Below are 6441 nucleotides of genomic sequence, written 5' to 3'. Positions count from 1 at the left end.
GGTATTGGAACCAATCGGGAGCAAGTGAATCGGGGGGAATAGCCCCCCGACGGGCATAATCATCATACATGGGGTATAGACCCCTCCCGAGGTTCCGCTCTATGTAACCAACCCGCCCATCCAAGGTGCTTAACCTAGAATCTAGGTTTTGCATCATACCCTCAACTCTCCCTTGCCCCGTCTCGATACGGTCTAATTGGCTCCTAAAAGCCGAAAAGTCATAAGGGGCATTGGGGTCGACGTTATAGTCGACCGAGGAAGTGGGTATGCCATAGGTGAAAGGTGGAGGTGGTGGGTAGTGTGGTGAATGGTGAGTGGGGGAATGGTATAGGGGAGATTGGTGGGATTGTGGTGAAGGGTGAGGTGGTTGAACCTCACCTTGACCATTAATCTCGAAAGTATAAGAAGGTTTCCCCTTCTCAAATTTGGTCAAGGCGGGGTTGGGTAAGGTGAAGGCTTGGTCTCTCCTACCCAATTGTCGGTGGACTATCCACCAAGTGTTACTCCCCACGGGTTGCATCCAGTTTAAACTCCCTAAATAGGCTAGGTCCATGAGGTTTGATCCTACAACTTTCCTATGCCCATCCGGGTTCCAACCTAGGTGTTTTCTGGCAATGTGGGTCACTAACCCCCCAAAATAAATAGGTGCCCTAGACCTACTAGCCTCGGTCGCATTGGCCGCCCTTTGGAAGTGATTGGCTATCCTATGAGGTATGTTCAATTTTTCGGCGGTAGGAATTACATAGGATGCCAAAAGTTCCAATTCATCTCTCCTAACATTCGCCGGTTCATGCCTCCCAAAAATAGTGAGGCCGGCAAATCTTTGCCAAAATTTTGGGACGGGATGTTGAATCCACGTCCCTTCACTAGTAGAAAAATACAAAAAGGCAACCCCCAAATGGCACCGGTTCAAACCAAACCGGTGCCAAAAACCGCCCTAAAAATGGGCGGGATTTTAGACCAAGAGAAATGGCACCGGTTCAGTTCGAACCGGTGCCAAAAATACAAATGGAACCGGTTTGAACCGGTGCCACTGAACCGGTTCATCCTTTTTTTTAAAAAAAAACGGAGCATTAAACATTTATACCCTAAAATCGTTTAATCCGCCCCCATTTCCTCTCCTCTCCTTCTCTCTCCTCATTCTCTCTTTGTTCGTTCTTCTTTCAATCTCCATTGTTCTTTCAATCTCCATTGTTCATTCTTCTTTCAATCTCCTCTCTCTCTCTGTTCGTTCTTCTCTCTCTCTCTTCGTTCTTTTTTATTCTTTCATCTCCATCGATCTCGTCTCCCTCATATTCTCCCTTCGATCTACAACAACAGCCGCCGCCACCACCACAACGTTCGAGCACCAACAACAATGGCCGCCGCCACCACCACAAAATCTCTCAAAGTTCAAGTTCTGGCTTTATTTTTTCGATTTTAATTGTTTTTGTTTTCGATTCACCAATTTAGATTTTGGTTTTGTTTTTCGTAATTGGTTTTTTTTTTCGATTTTGCCTTTTATTTTCGATTTTGGTTTTTTTTTTCGATTTGTGGGATTTTTTTTTTCGATTTTGGTTTTCTGGGTTTCAATTTTGATTTTGGTTTTTTTTTTTTTTTTTTCCGATTTCTGGAATTTTGTTTTTGATTTTGGTTTTTTGGTTTTCAATATTGATTTTGATTTTGGATTTTGTTTTCGATTTCTAGGATTTTGTTTTTGATTTTGGTTTTTTGGGTTCCAATATTAATTGTTTTTTTTTCCGATTTTGATTTTGTTTTTTTCGAATTTTTGGTTTCTTTTTTTCGATTTGAATTTTGGTTTTTTTTTTCGTTTTTGATAATTTCGATTTTGATTTTTTTTCGATATTGATTTTGATTTTTTTTCCGATATTGATTTTGATTTTTAATTAGTTTTTTTTTTTTCGTTTTTGATAATTTCGACTATGAATTTTTGGGTTTTTTTTTATTTATTATGAATTTTTATTTCGACTTGAATTTTTGGGTTTTTTTTTTTATTTATTCTTAAGCTTATTTTTACCAATTGATTTTTTTTTCTGTTTTAATTAGTGCAGGTACAGAAGATTATGCAAGTTGTAATTGATCTATATTGTAATTTTTCTATTTTTACATTATAATTTTTTTTATGATTTATAATGTAATTTTTTATTTATTTATTTATATGTTAGTTGTAATTGAGCTATATTGTAATTTTGGATTTGATTATGTATTGTAAATTTTTGATTATATATATTGAAACCAATTCGATTTTTGTTGTGATTGTTATTTTTTTTCTTCAGTTGATTGATTTAATTGGTAAGTGAAAAAAACCCAAAAAAAAAAAAAAAAAAAAAATTATTTTTTGGACATTTTTGGCACCGGTTAACCGGTGGCAAAAGGAGGATAAAAATTTTTTTTAATGTATTTTTGGCACCGGTTAACCGGTGCCAAAACCTGTTTATGGCACCGGTTTTGAACCGGTGCAAAAAAGGGGGGTAATTGGCACCCCCCACATTGGCACCGGTTCAAACCGATGCCTTAGGCCGGGTTTGAACCGGTGCCAATTTTATTTTTTCACGTAGTGCTTTGGCATGCTGGAGGTTAACTAAATCCTCCCCAGTTAGCCTCTTATAGACCACGGCGGTGTGGTCTTGAGAGGGTTCAATCGGTTTATCCGATTTTAAATCAAACAACTTTCCGAATTCTTTAAGAGTTAGTCTCACATCATTGTTTAATAATCGGAATTGTACATGAGTGATTAGTGCATTCATTTTAATAACATTAAAACTTGAGATAAATTCTAATGTTAAATAGTCATACGTATCATGGCACATTTGAAAGAAACCACTCATACCTATACCTTTGAACAATTTTTCCACATATTTATCTAAGCCTAACCTAACTAGTGTGGGATGATGAATAAAACGGGTAGAGATTACCTGGCGATCGATGAGGTTTAACATCCCAGCCCGTTGCTCCTCCAAGGTAATGACAACCTCCTCCCATCCCGGAATTTGAAGGTCCGGGTTGACCGTTGGTTGTGGTGCCCTTGAACTCTCACCCCTTTGTGTCCTTGAACGTTTTGAGGCCATTATATGTGGAAAAATTTGATGCTTGGAGCTTTCTCTCTCTAAGGGTTTGAAGGAAGTATGAGAGAAAGTGGGAGAAAATAGGTGGGAAATGTAGAGGAAGATGTGAGGATTAAGAATATGTAAGAATTTTGAGGTTTTGATGGATGAATTTGAGGAGATCTTGGATTGAAAGTGTAGTTGAAGGTGCGAAAATGGAGGTTTTTAGAGAGAGAAAGTAATGGTGAAGAGGATGAAAGAAGAAGAAAGTGAGAAAAGAAAAAAAAGGGAAAGGATATAGAGGACGACCGAAAAGGCGGGCCCGATCGGGCAAGCCTCGCCCGATCGGGCGGATAATGTTGAAACCCAGAATATTAGTTGCGCGCCCGATCGGGCGAGCTCCGCCCGATCGGGCGAGCTCCGCCCGATCGGGCGCGAACACGAACAAAAATTTCGCCCTTTCACTCGCCCGGTCGGGCGAGCTTCGCCCGACATTTCTTTTCCTTCACTCGATTTGCGCCCGATCGGGCGAAATTAGCTCGAGTTTCTAACTCTCCTTGCGCGCCCGATCGGGCAGCTTCGCCCGATTGGGCGAATTAAAAGCTGAAAATCATCCTTGCTTGCGCGCCCCATCGGGCGAGCTCCGCCCGATCGGGCCCGTGCCCAGTCGGATGTCCTTAACTTTTCTTCGTCTTCAACTTTTTCTAGGTCTTTTGACCTCTTAAACCTATACCTGTACAAAACACTTATAAATGGTAAAATTTCACTCTCCTCGCCTCTCTAAAATAAAAATAAAAATAAAAGTAAAGGAAAACTAGTCTAGAAAGCAAGAAACACGGGTTGCCTCCCGCAAAGCGCTGGTTTATCTAGGTCCCGCACGACCCTCTTACCACATTTCAATAACTAGGATCCTTGGCCTAACGCTTGATCGGGTGGTTTCTCACCTGGTCTAGCGGTGTTTAGGCTACGACGCGGTTTCCTGACGTGCCTTGTGGGACGCCAATTCACTTTATCGGGTGGATCCTCCTTGACTTGGGTAAGGGGTTCTTCAATGCTAAGCACCAAAGATCCTTCTTTGATCGAAGGTTGCTTCAAATTGTCATTGCACTCAACACTTGCAACTCGATCTGACGGAACACTTACCGTAGGCTCAAATCTCGCAAATTCTTGCTTGATCGGTTCCACCTCTTCATCCTCGAAACCAAGACCAACAGTGTAAAGTGCTCTTTCTATTGCATCGACTTCCCTCTGCCATTTGTCTATCTCATCTGAAAGGGATGCAACACAAAATACCGCCTCCAAGGGATCTTTTTCAAGAGCTTGGGGCTTGTTAGAATAATTCTCAACCACATTAACACTAAAACATCTCTCCTCAGTCATGGAGCTTTTAGGGGTATTATTAAGATTAAAAATAACTTTATCATCCCCCACTGATAGTGTTAACTTACCACTTCTCACATCTATGATTGCTCCTGCAGTGTTAAGGAATGGTCTACCCAAAATAATTGGGGTTTGCACATCCTCAGCCATATCAAGAACAACAAAATCAACAGTTATATAAAATTTACCTACTCTAACGGGGACATCCTCTAAAACACCTAAGAGGTATTTAAAAGAACGGTCAGCCATTTGTAGAGTTATATTGGTAGCTTTTAATTTACCCATATTCAACTTAGAACACACAGATAGTGGCATGACGCTAACACTAGCACCCAAATCACATAATGCATTATCAATCAAGAGATTGCCAATATGACAAGGGATAGAAAAACTACCCGGATCTTTTAATTTAGGTGGAGACTTATTTTGAAGTACGACACTACACTCTGCAGTGAAGGCTACTGTCTCTACCTCACTAATAGACCTTTTCTTCGTCAATATTTCTTTCATAAATTTTGCATACGAGGGGATTTGTGTGATTAATTCAGTGAAGGGAACTGTTACCTTCAAATCTTTTACCACCTCCAGGAACTTACCAAACTGCTTATCAAAGTTTGTCTTCAATTGACGATTGGGGAATGGAAGTTTGATAATTGGCTTTAGAGCATTATTGCTCTTATCTGGAGTAGCCACCTTCTTTGGAGTCGTACCCTGCAATGTAGAATTAGATATGTTAGTACTATCCTTTAGCCCTGCAGGGCTATCAACTACATTGTTTGGTTTAACGGAATCAAGATTAGCATTATTTAATAAATTAGGTTCATCAACTCTGGGCATAGAGGGCCCTTCATAGTTTGAACCACTCCTTAGAGTAATTGCAAATGCTTGATTCGTAGGCCGGGTCGGCTGTGCCGGTAGAGCTCCCTGTTGGCGAGCTTGTAGAGTAGCAAAGAGTTGCGCAATTTGATTATCTACAATTTTATTGTGTGCTAGAATTTGATCAATTGTCGCATCTCTACTCTCCATGTGCTTTTGCATATTAACCAACATTGCTCTTATTTCCACCAGAGAGGGGTCAGAAGATGAGGAGGTTTGTTGTGGTTGGTTCTTCTGGCCAGCATTGGGATGGTAATATTTCTGCTGCTGTTGTTGTGGCGCCTGTGGTTCTTGTGGTGGTGGATTTTGAACATTAGTGCTCCGGTAGGAAAGGTACGGATGATTCCGATACCCAGGATTGTAGGTGTTGGAGTATGGGTTATTCTGCCTATAAGCTTGAAAGACATTAACTTGCTCCACGGAACTCCTGCAATCCTGCTCCCAATGACCTACAATACCACAATTTTCACAGAAAGCCTCATTAGAATTATTATTGATCGCAGAAACATTAGCTACATTAGTAGTGCTCAAATTATCTAATTTTTGGCAAATAGAGGTCAGTTGAGCTTGCAAAAAGGATACAGAGTCGACACTATGTTTCCCCTTGTTAGCGAATCCTCTAGGGTTCCCATATTGGGAATTGTGTATCGCCATGTCTTAAATAACCTGACCTGCATCTTCAACATCAAGATTCATAAATCTCCCACTAGCTGCAGAATCTAAAATTATTCGAGAAGAATTTCCAAGGCCATTATAAAAGGCTTAAATTAACTACCATTGCGCTAAATTATGGTGAGGGAAACCTCTTTGTAAATCCTTGAACCTCTCCCAAGCCTCATATAAAGATTCATCGGCTTCTTGGGCAAAGTTCTGGACCGCACTCCGAAATACGGTTGTTCTCTCTGCAGGATAATACTTGTTATAGAAATTCAAAACAAGAGTTTTCCAGTCAGTTATACCAAGTGTAGTTCTATTTAAGCCATTAAACCACAATTTAGATTTTCCAGTTAAAGAGAAGGGAAAGAGAATCTCCCTGGTTTGGTCTTGAGTGACCCCGGCTTGCCTGATGGTGTTACAATATTGACAATAGTCGGCAATGTGAAAATTCGAGTCTTCACCCTTGGCTCCACTAAATTGCTTC

General features: G+C 40.5%; 1 non-coding gene across 1 annotated transcript; it reads left to right on the top strand.

The window, feature by feature from the left end:
- The first annotated feature begins 6084 nt into the window (after nucleotides 1–6084).
- On the top strand, nucleotides 6085–6191 carry LOC145556959 (small nucleolar RNA R71). The gene has a single exon (XR_014092048.1). It is a non-coding gene; the product is annotated as a small nucleolar RNA R71 (small nucleolar RNA).
- Nucleotides 6192–6441: the final 250 nt, after the last annotated feature.

The sequence above is a fragment of the Chenopodium album genome, chromosome 8, assembly GCF_948465745.1.
Source record: "Chenopodium album chromosome 8, dcCheAlbu1.1, whole genome shotgun sequence".
In the NCBI taxonomy this organism is placed as follows: Eukaryota; Viridiplantae; Streptophyta; class Magnoliopsida; order Caryophyllales; family Amaranthaceae; genus Chenopodium; species Chenopodium album.
This window is presented reverse-complemented; position numbering and strand designations above follow the sequence as displayed.